We start from the raw sequence: 12615 nt of genomic DNA on the forward strand, positions 1-12615 counted from the left end.
TCCTCTCCCACATTCATGCCTACTTGCTGGTATGGGAATGTGGGCAGGATGGGAAAGAGAGACAGCCCTGATCCTGTGCAAGCATTACTGAGCAATAGCCCAAACACTGGCGAGTTTTCAACACTGTTTTAGTCACAAATACAAAATATAGCGCGTTGCACTGCTATGAAGACAGTCAGTTCTGGGCCAGATCCAGTACACCTGTAAAAACATCCTTGGAACAAAAGACTCCCCTCTTTGGAATTTCACACTCATGATTATGACAGCCTGTCTCAGCTATACCACTTCACTCTTACTTCTTATCTGCATCCCCAACTCATTTTTTACCATCTTCTAAAAGAAGAGAAAGCAGCACAATAAAACACGAAACAAATGGGGGAGAAAAAAACTCTCAAAAGCTGGCAACAGTTAGTGTATAACTGAAGAATTAAATAGTTCAAGAACTTAGAAGAAAGAAAAGACAAAAAAGATACATCTCATGGAACTGAAGAATGTTAAGTTAATCAGAGATGATATTTCAAACACTGATACTGCTTAACAACTAGATGTGAAGAAATAGAATTGTGTAAAAGAAAGTGGAGCAGCAGAAATGTTCCTACTGCATATTTTGAAAACATAAATAGTACCAGTGTTTTCACATTACGTAACATGAAATACTTTCCATTAAATCAATAATTTGAATGGATAGTAAACTGCATGAACTAAAATTAAACATTAGTTTTAAATGTCAGTTTGAAGAGTTATTAGAAAAATAAATGAAAGACATGATAGACAGCAATGTCAATAATTAGGTTTGCTTCCTAACTGCTGAAATGCTGAGGAAAATTCTCAGAACTAGAAGAAAGTTAACGTTGTAATACGTGAAAGGAAGAAAAACAACCATATAGGCATGCACTTGTGCACATACATGTTAAGGCAAAAAAAAAAAAAAGTGAAAAAAGCATTCAGATATAGATGTTAAGAAATACAAGTAATGCTCCAGCTAAAAATGTTAGGGGAATCTTGCGATATGGTTGATTAATATGTATTTTTTGACCTTTGTCAACCAGGGTTTAGATTACTAAGAGGGAGTTAGAGATGGTTTCATTGCCATTGATAGGTTATATAACCAAAATAAGATCTTGAGCAGAATTTAATATATAGATATATCTAACTTTACAATACCAGTGGAACTTGGAACAAAAAAGCAGTAGGAGAACCAGAACTTTACATGACCTTTTACTTATTGTCAAGCAGAACTTCAGTCCTAGAGTCAAATGATATAGGGCTTACCAAAATTGAAGCAGAAGCTCTACTGACAATTTTGAAGATGAAAGTCCAGTGACAAACCTTACACTTGAATGAAGTACTTACTTCTGTTCATCCAGACCGAGTTTACTCCAAGTAAGCATGATTTTACTTCAGATAATCCATACTGATTTCAAACAGACAGGCAATATACATCTAGCCTAGATGAAATCACTAAAGGAGAACTGAATGAAGTGAATTTACACCACTCATTGAACACCTTTTAAATACATCTGCTGGCCATATGGATGCTTTCAGCAAATATAACAACTACATGTGACTTCTGCACTAGAAAAAGAAAGGAATAATCAGCTTGCAGCTACTCTGATAGTTCAGTGTACAGACTTAGAGAAAACACAAATGAAGAAAATGTGGAATCTGAGTTCAGCCTTACACAGATTCTGTTTAACCATACTGTCCAAATTGGTTGTAGTGGTAAAGGAAGACTTCAGAAAAATACAGCTAAGCTGGAAGACAAAAGATCAGAAAAATAGTAAGGGGCAAAATGAGACATGAGGTGTTTCAGAAAAAAAAATGCTCTGATGTTGCTGAACCCTTGACGCACAGACCATTTGGTGGATAAGGACTTTGCTGGATGGCAGCACTCAAAGAGCTGTGGTCAATGGCTCCATGTCCAAGCAGAGACCAGTGATGAGGGACCCCTCAGGGGTCAGTAGTGGGACAGGTGATGTTTAACATTGTTGTTGGTGATGTGGGATTGAGTGCACCTCAGCAAGTTTGCCAAGGATGGCAGTCTGTGTTGTGGTTGACACTGGAGGGAAGGGATGACATCCAGAGGGATTTTATCAGGCTGAAGAGGTGGGTCTGTGCAAACCTCATGAAGTTCAACAAGGCCAAGTGCTAAGTGCTGCACCCGGATCAGGGCAATCCCAAACAAAGGCACAGGCTGGGCAGAGAATGCATTGAGAGGCACACTGGAAAGAAACAGAGGTATTTGTGGACAAGAAACTCAGCATGACCTGGCTACATGCACTCACAGCCCAGAAGACCAAATGTGTCCTAGGCTACTTAAAAAGCAGCATGGGCAGCAGGGTGAGGCAGGGGATTCCCCTCCTTTACTCCATGAGACATCACCTGGACTATTGTGTCTTACTCTGGGGTCCCCAACATGAGAAGGACATCAACCTGCTGCAGAGAGTCCAGAGAAAGGCCAGGAAGACGATCAGAGGGCTGGAACAACTCTCAAGATAGGTTGAGAGAGTTTGGGCTGTTCAGTCTGAAGGTTTATTCAATGCTAAAGAAACATTTGATTAGAAATAATGAAGGAAAATTTCTTAACCTCACGAAAAAACACAAACCCAAAAAAATCCTGTTTCCAACATACAGTGCCTCATGATGCTCCTCTAAAGTGCAATGATGTTCCTCTAAAGAACAACTCTACAGTGTACAACTACAGTACAACAATGCATTGCCTCTGTAAAAAAAAATCTGAAGGCTTTACTCTGTAGTCATATAATTCACTGCAACTTGGTCCCATTTCTATTAAAACAAAAGTAGGTGTAGCATGACATAAAAATTTTGCATCTTGAGAGAAGGACTTTTTATATCTTGACAGAAGTATTGTTTTAAGCTCAAGCATAGTATGATAACTCAAACAATTACTTTATTTTCAAATCTCTGCATATCTGAAATTGGTATATGTTACCTATTACAATGAAAGGACTCTGATCATGCATTGCCATGTACAACTGACCGAAATGGGGGAATAGAATTGCAGACAGGGCAGGGAATGTTATGAGGCACTGGCTGCTTTGTTGGCTGTCTCAACTGAGGCTGTGGCAAACCAGACACTGCACTAACATAAATGAAGTGCAAATCTGACACTGCCAAAGCAGACTCTTTCAGGTGTCCTGCTCAAAGCACGGCTGGTCCAAGCAGTGGATAGAATACAGGAATACAAGTGACCTATGCTTGCTAACAACTTCAATATGACTGTCCATATGGTAGCACTTGGTGAATCAGAACTATAATCTCACTGAAAATAATTGTGTATCATACAAAATATGAGAAAGCTAATCATAGTCTGAAGAAAATTCATAAGGGAACCATATATACACTGCTATGTCAAGAGAGTTGAGGTTTTGCTGTCTGATTTTTAGTTTTGAAGAAGTGATGAGAATACCAGGTTTTGTGGCCTTCTTGTCCTTTATAGGGATATGCAGTATCTATTATGCAAATAGACTTTTTTCAATGTCCAAAAAACTGCCTGTGGTAAATGCCTGTTATTTTTAACTCACATTAATGCACTGTGAAAAAGCCTAGTTATGCAAAAAAAAAAAATCAATGATAAATGTAATAATTTATTTAGCAGCTCAAAATCTATTGAAAATGGACACTCACTTTGAATAATTGCCTGAGAGAACAAGAATGTACAGGGCAGTCGATGTCAATGTGTTTTCATCGAATTTCTTTCCATTTCTAAGAGCACTGAGTGCACTGTAGAATCTTTTGGAACTAAAATGAAGTACTGGAGTCCTTCAGTTTATGCTGAGACATAGCATACATCTGAGTTTGTGTGTGCCTCTGAGGGTCTTATTCTGCTGGGAATTAAGTGCAAGGAGCTGAGCACTAACAAAAACACTCTTAAGTGCTAGAAGGGAAAAATGCAACTGCTTTGGGTTTCACTGCAATTCTTTCTCCTACCCTTCTTCCACATTTCTGCCTGTTTAAACAGTAAACACTGCACAGGAAGGATCTTGTTAAGAGTTTTATTCTCTAACATCTCAGAAACAATCTGCAACATCTCAGAAATGCTTTCCACAAACAATTAGCAATATAATCCCTAAATGGCCTCATGGAACCCTTTTGGGATAAAACTTCTCTTGTTTTCTTGCTACTATTTTTATATAGTAATACATGGGTAGAAAGTGAGTGTCACTTCTACATGATTCAGACTAAAAGCCTGTCCAACTGAATTCTTCTCCTACAAGTTGGACCCCACGAGCAAGAGAGATCCTTTGTCCCAGGTCTTCCCATTCTTTCACCTCAGCTTAGACATCCTTCAGAAAGTCTTAGCTGTCCTCATGATGCCTGTTTAAAAAAGTGTAATTATCTAACAACAGTTTGAACCTTTTCTTATTTTCTTTGGAAATTTGGATAAGAGCATAAAGCAGCAATAAGAAGCATACAAGGAGCCATTGGAAGGAACCTGATACTTCGTGGATAAGGAATTGGTTGCATAGTTACATCCAGACAGCAGTGGTCAACACCTCAGTGCCAGGATGGAGATCAGTGATGAGTGGTGTCCCTCAAGAGTCTGCATTAGGACTCATGCTCCTCACTTCAGAGTCAGTGACCTAGACAACGGGATTGAGTGCACTTTCAGCAAGTTTGCAGACAAGATGAGTGCTGCAGTTGACTTGCCTGAGGGATGGGATACCACCCACACAGACATGGACAAGCTCAAGAAGTGAGTCCACGTGAAACTCAGGAGGTCCAACAAGGTCAAGTGAAAAGTTCTGCACCTGAGTTGGGGCAATCTCTGGACTCAATAAAGGCTGGGGGATTACTGGACTGAGCCCTGCTGAGAAGGACTTGGGGGTACCAGTGGATAAAAAAAAAACGAGAATGAGCCAGCCCGCTGTGCTCTGGGTTACATAAAAAGAACTATGGGGAGCAGGCTAAGGGAGGTGATTTTACCCCTGTGCTCATGGGGAGAGTAGCTCTGGTGAGATTCCACCTGAAGCACTGCATCCATCCCTGGAGTCCTCAGCACAGAAAAGATATGAGCTGTTGAAGAGAGTCCAGAGGAGGGCCATAAAAATAATCAGAGGGATAGACTACCTTTCTTATGACAAAAGGCTGAGAGAGTTTGGGTTGTGGAGAAGACTTCTCCTTGCAGTTTTTCAATAATGAAGGGCTGTTTATAAGAAAGATGAGAACAGACTTTTTAGGCCTGTAGTGAAAGGAAAAGAGATAATGGTTTTAAACTAAAAGAGAGTAGATTCAGACTAGATATAAGGAAAATATATTCTACAGTGAGGGTGGTAAAACACTGGAAAAGGTTATCCAGAAAGGCAGTAGATTCCCCACCCCTGGTAACATTCAAGGTCAGGTGTTGGATTATCTCTTTTTTCTGACCCAGAGACAGGCTCTTGACAGGTGTTTTAAACACTTTTATTCCATTTTCAGTCTCATATGAAGACTGAAACAGTACAGATGTTACAATTCACACCATGAAAATCAGAAGCCAAACTATTTCCTAATTACAATACATTATAAGTGTTCTTTGGTCTATCAGCTTTTGCCACACAATGTTGTTAATGCCTTAAACCAATCATCCAACATTATCCCCTGTGGGTCCTATTACATCTTTCATAGTTCTATTTCTCCAAGGTATCTAGTCTATCTGCAAGGCCATCATTTGAGACTTGTTTCTAGTTCCAGTTCTCTCAACAATGTCTGTCCTATTCCATGGCCTTTCTGAGTCAGCATACCTTGTTTCAGAGTTTGCATGCAAATGCACAGTATGTGAGCCTTCTGTCAGGCTTTAAGGTTTCTCTGCAAATCCATTTCCCACAGGTTGGTTAGGGCTCTGAGCAACCTGATATAGTTGAGGATCTTCCTGCTCATTGCAGGAGGTTGGACTAGATGACCTTAAGGGTCCCTGCCAACCCAAAATATTCTATGATTCTATGATCTGTTACATCATAGCCATACATACCATGGAGAAACAGGCAGGAATCTAGGAGCTCAGAAAGGCTAGGCAAAATATAAGGAAAATATAAGATAAATGACCAAATCTTTGAAATATTGATACTCCTAGCCTACAAAGTAAAAGCTCTCAGCAAGGCCCAGAGACTCTGCAACACTCTGATTAAGAAAGGAAGTGACTTGGGACTTTGTCTTCAGCATCAAGAGCAAACAATACCTTGGCCAGAGCTGCGTTTGCTTCCTCTGGAATTAGTTTGTACTAACTGTACCTTGTCAAGAGAGGAACTGTCATCCCTATAGTAATGGAAAACAAGATAAACAATTGCACAAATCAGCACAGTGCTGATGTTTGAGCTGATACTGTTTTACAATGACTCAATGCACTCATCTAAAGTAAATAGTAAAAGAAAGTGGAAACGGGCATAAAAGGAATGTTGTCAAGCATCTTTCTTTTGAGTTCACCAGGAAAATTACTGGATCCATACTAGTTCTGCACCAGTTTATCGTCCTAGAATCATCTGCCACTAAAATAATTTCACAGACTTCCTACTAATAGATTCTGTTTGTACCAAAGTCAGTGAGAGAATTCTTAATTATTTCAGTGGGGTTATTATGTCCTCTGTATAATGTTAGGAAAAACAGAAGCATAATCTCCAATTTTTGTAATATGCATTTTCACCTAATTTTTATATGCCTTCGTAGTATTTTTTTTAATATTTGTAATAACAGGAACATTTGAGCGAGGAAATCTTTGAAAAAATTACTACTTTCCAGAGTACTCAAAGCTACCTAGCAGCTCATTAGATCCTCAAACTTCAAATACTGCTCTATGTTTAGACATGACTACTGGCCAGACAAGCCACTCCTGCAGGAGGTAATTAACAATCTTGGCAGATAAGATCTACTCTAAATCTAGGCTGTATTGTGTTTGGTGGCTCTCTGCCAGGATTCACTAGCTTTATAAAAGGGGTCCTTCTCCAGTCACCATGTGCTGGGCTGTCAGTATGATCATCCAAATGGAACTGAAACAGTCCCAAGCATATTTTCTTTGTCATTGAGAAAAAGCTAGCAAATCAAATGGAGTGGAAAGTACAGTAGTCCTAAGTGACATGAAAACATGCAAGGAGAAGCTGCTGTAAGACATACCAAATCTCTTCAGAAATAAATGTATACTTGAAGATTTTTATTTTATCTTGAGTTACAAATAAAAGTTTTACGTGAATGCAAATAGCACCTTGGAGTTTTTCCAATAAAAGATCTCAATTTTTAATATGAGTGTTATTTAAGTGAAGGTTCAGTTTGGTGGCAGGAAGACTGACCTCACTCCAGTTGAATGAAAATATTAATATGGCTTCAGTCACTGCTTCGTTAAGTCATTTTTGATTGGAGCTACAGCCATGTAATACACCTTGCTACAAATAAGTAGTGTATCTCTAACCCCTAGCCTTCCTGGCCTACATTATGTCCTTCTCAGGTTTTCTAGATTCCAGTCAAATTTAAAACCCTGGCATTAATGGTCAGGCATTCCCATTCAGATGGTCTGGGAAGAAGGCACAAATTCACTAGCTTGGTCCTGATAGCTTAAAGTTTAATTTGAGACTGATAAATCTCTTCCAAAGGCCTGAGAGAGCTACCCTGGTCTTTAACAAAGGAGTTTTTTTCTTTTTTCTGACCAAAGAATAACTTAGAACATCATGTAAGAAAATTCCTAAAAAAGAAGATTCTGTCGTGCTTTACACACTAGGAAACTTCTTAGAACATGCCATCAATAACTAACAAGTAGACATAGGTTTTATGTAACAAAGAAAAAAATAAAAAATCCTATTGGACAAAAAAGGTGGAATAGAGAACCACAGAGATACCAGCCTGACTGTTTAATGCACTTCAGAAATGCATTCAAATAACACCCCATGGAGACAGAACAGAAAATCTGAAGAGTGGCAAAAAGGAAGATTGGATCACAAGTTATTTTATGCAGTGATTTTGCAGTGATATTTATCTGTTTGTTAATCACTACGACTAGGGAAAGTATATGAAAGAGCTAACAACATTTGAGAAATTTCATAATTTAAAAACCACTGAGAGCAGGAAACAATTTGATTATGATAGTGTCCGTTATTCTGTGCACAGAGAATGCAGATATGCTATGTCTAGTGTCTATCTACAGATTTACCAGATCAGCATATGGACTAGAAATGCACACAGATATTTAAACAAACAAACAAACACACACCACCACCAAAAAAACACAAACCAAACAAACACAACCAAAAAAAAAACCAAACCAGGAATGAAATCTTCTGTTAAAGTACTTAACAGAAGATAAAGAGCTAAGAAAGATGGCAAGTCCCACCAATTGTGCTTTTTTCAGTTTACTTCACAGGACACTTTCATCTGACTACCATGTTATAAAGTGTAACAAAACATGACAAAATTCAATTGTCTACAACCTTTAGGATAGCAAAACTTATTGCTGTAAATCTGTTTCCATTTATGGCAGTGGCTGGGAGAACCCCAATACCCCAATCTTGGCTAATTGCTATATTGTAATTAAATTTAAAATAGTTGTCTATCTAGCACGTTCCTGGCCACCCACAGAAATCACCTCCTGTGTCAGCTGTTTAGGGAGGCAGAAAGAAAAGCCCCTCAGGTTAGGGATATTAGGAGAAGGGAGTTAGATGGTTTATTTGCCCATTTACAAGGAATGAACAGAAATGTTTATGCCTCACAGCATAAAGCGATGAAGAGATATATCCTTACTGCTATAAAGGCTTAATAATGAACATGAATTGTCCACACTGTACTGAAAACCACTTGCTGTAATGGCAAGAGAGCAATGAGTTCTTATAGCAATAATTCTGAATAGCAGACTATCCATAAGCTCTGTTCATCATGAAGAAATACCTTTTTATTTGGCATGCCCAAAAATCAATGTCTACTTGCTAGGAACACCTATTCTCAAAGTTAAAAGCAAATCTGACTTTAGGAGTGATGTGATTCTTTGTTTAGCTACCTATGAGTGTGTTGGAATGGAGATAATTCCATAGGAGCAGAGTCAAAGAAATGAAGTTTTCACATATTTCTGAAGGGAGAAGTTGATACTGTATTTTTACTCTGTATAGAAGAAATTTCATCTTGCTGATGGAGTCTCTCATACTTTAATTACCTTAAAATATGGTTAGTTTTGAAGACCATGTGATGGGGGAAAAGCATAATCTAAACTGAAGGTTTGAAGAGCATCAGGATAGACATCTACAGGCAATGGAGGTCTGCAGCAAGAAACTGAAATTATAATGTTGCCAATAAAAATAAAAGGGTTTACATTTCCATTGTTGGAAATGTATTTAAGTGTCACCTTAAGATAGGTATGAAATGCAGTAATAGAAACTGTATCTAAAAAAGGACATGCATTTCCATTGTGAGGTGGAAATGATAATCAAACCTGGGACAGGCTTTCCCAACAACATCACAACAGGAGAAAATGGTTGCACACCATTACACAGCTATGACCAGAGTGAACTGACAATTCCCCAGAGCTTATAACCTCGATATTTAATAAACTAGCATAAGTATTTGAATAGAACATTGTTAAATCAATAAAGAAGTAAATGTATAGGAAAAGGCATTAAAGACACTGAAAACAAGACCCAGAAGTCACACAAAAAATGCTGCACCAAAATCTATTAGAAGTATTTCCTTTTTAAAAATGTTATGTATTATTCAGCTAAAGAAATCTTATTATAATTTGGGAAACTGCAATATGCTGTCTCTACCAAAACAGCCACAGCCTTAATTATTTACAAAATCTAATGTAAAAAAAAACCAGTTCAAGTACAAGGAAGATATTATTGCCAGTAAAATGAAGAAAAGTTACTTAACATATAAACATCCCTACTTTTGTCCAGGCACTCTTTATGATTTGGATAGGAGTTTAATGATTTAAAGTAATTTAGTAAGAATCTGAAGGACACTAAAATTCAGAACTTTAGGAATCTTCTTAGATACAAAATCACTACTTGCTTGTTTTAGTTTCCATCCAACCTCTCTTCTTGGTCACACATCAGTCACTGTAATCTAGGAAAATATATGTGATACTGAGATTTTAAAGAAAATACGTTTGATTTTCAGTTTGTCTTTTTGCCAAAAAAGGGAGTTACAAAATGCCAATGTGTACCAGTCTTGTTTCATATTGGACTGATGATCACATTCCTGCTCTTTAGAGCCCTCAGATTGGTGGAAGCTGTAGTGATATGACCTCAGACAGACAAATAAGATGATCTGAATATAGTGACAGATGTCATACTATTTTGATATTTCCAGTCTAGGCATGAATTCCCACTGAAAAAACCAGTTCCACAGTCTAAACCATGCACCCTTGTTACCACATTGTGACAATAGTAGTGGTCCTGGGGACTCATGACTAACTGGAGCAAGGAACTGGTGGGTGTTTTCAGGATGTCTGTCTATCAGGGAAAACTTCTTTTTCCCTCATAAATTTTCAGGCGACTCCATCTTCTACAAGCACTGACACCAAAACAGGGAAAACCCAAGAATTTAGAACCTGTGGCAAGCTTGGGCTCAAATAACTTAAAGTAATTGTGATAGAACTTCATCTTTGGTTGCGACTTTGGTTGGATCTCTGGTACTCCTTTCCTCTTGAAAAAGCTCTTCTCCAAAAGTTTCTTTTTTTATACAATCCTGGTGCTTCTGGAGCCGTACAATATAGGAACAAGATCTGACTAGTGAGTACATGGTAGACACAACCTGTCTCTCATTTCCTGCTTTCATATGAACCCTTTTCCCTGTTTTTTCAGCCTCCTTGCTAGAAGAAAGAGAAACCGCAGCCTCCCTGTTTGGCCAGCTGCTGTTAGTCCCGGCTCTTTAGCTGATGACGTGTCTCCACGGTGACTTTGTGTCTGCTGGACTAGCACTACACAGCACTGTTCACATAACTGTTACAGTGCTGCTTCACATTTCCCAAATAGGACACTAAATCCCACATGTTCTTTAAACTGGGGATCTGACAAAGCACAGGCACCCCCATTTATCAACACAGCTGACTTCAGAAATTCCTGAGCTGCAGCACGCTGGAGGCTGGGAAGGTGAACCAGGGAAGGATTACCATGCGCTCACCTTCCTCTTCAATTCTTGCCTGGTCCATTGGGTTGGATATTTGATATGCCCTCTTACAGCACTTCCTTCTTGTGTTCTCTAGCTGAATAGCACCCCATAAAACCTGCTAACGCCCAGGAACCTGAAGGAATCATCAGCATCAATGCCTACAGAATGCACATTTTCTCTGTGGAGTCTTAATCTAGAACACAGCATAGATTAAAAATACTGACTACATGACAAGCGATTTTTAAAGAAGCTATAGTATCCATCTTTTTGTTGTTGAGAGGGTGATGCTTCTTAACCCATAGACAGATGAACCTGAAAAAGAGATAGCAAAAGCCAGTCGACCTTCAGAGCATGCTTAAATTCATGATGCAGGAGTTTTCTTCACTGGAAACTTTGAAAGGAAAAGCTGATGAAAAATGTACCAACACAGTTTGAAAAGGCATGAAGAAGCATTTGGCCATGTAGATAGAGCCCTGAGAAGCAGATGTACCCCTTCTAAGCCTGGATCTATGCCCTGCCGAGGCAGACGTGGCTCAACCACCAGATCGGCACTGAAAGAGAAGAAATCCTCATTGTTTCTGTTGATGCAGTGCCACCACGTACCAAATACCGCAAAATTAACAGAGAAAGACCGCCTTGTCAGGGACAAGGGCCTGAACTGAGCGAGCCTTGGGTCGGGGCTCTGTTCCCTGACTTGTGGGCTCCTTGTCAGGAACTGTTTAATCCAAAATTTACAGTATATGCATGCAGCCTGCTGTCGCACACACCTGATGGCTCCTTCTGTGCTGCCCCAAGCCAGAGCGACAGGTCTCCACCACGGGCTTCTAAGATCAAACTAAATTCACCGCAGTTATTTTTCAGTACTTCGGTTAACAAGCAACCCGGGCCGCGGGGCACATGGCCCTCCCTGCCAGGCAGGATTGACCGCAGGCTTTGCGCCGGCGATGCCCGCGGCGGGTCGCGCTGCAGGCTCTGGGACAGCAGGTGAAGAGGGCGGCAGAAAGGAGAGGAGAGGGAGAGCAAAGGGAACGGGCGAGGAGAAGAGAGAGCTGCGCCTCGTCCCCGTTGAGAAGCACCGAGGTGGAGACGCAGGGGGCGCAGGCGCGGGGCAGGGCGGTGCCGAGCAGGGCGGTGCCGAGCAGGGCGGTGCCGGGGCAGGGCGGTGCCGGGGCAGGGCGGTGCCGGGGCAGGGCGGTGCCGGGGCAGGGCGGTGCCGGGGCAGGGGTAGGGCGGTGCCGGGACAGGGGCAGGGCGGTGCTGGGGCAGGGGCAGGGCGGTGCTGGGGCAGGGGCAGGGCGGTGCCGGGCAGGGGCAGGGCGGTGCCGGGCAGGGGCAGGGCGGTACCGGGGCAGGGCGGTACCGGGGCAGGGCGGTGCCGGGCAGGGGCAGGGCGGTGCTGGGCAGGGCGGTACCGGGACAGGGCGGTGCCGGGCAGGGGCAGGGCGGTACCGGGCAGGGCGGTACCGGGGCAGGGCGGTGCCGGGCAGGGGCAGGGCGGTGCTGGGCAGGGCGGTGCCGGGCAGGGGCAGGGCG

Source organism: Prinia subflava, chromosome 4, assembly GCF_021018805.1.
Source record: "Prinia subflava isolate CZ2003 ecotype Zambia chromosome 4, Cam_Psub_1.2, whole genome shotgun sequence".
Taxonomy (NCBI): Eukaryota; Metazoa; Chordata; class Aves; order Passeriformes; family Cisticolidae; genus Prinia; species Prinia subflava.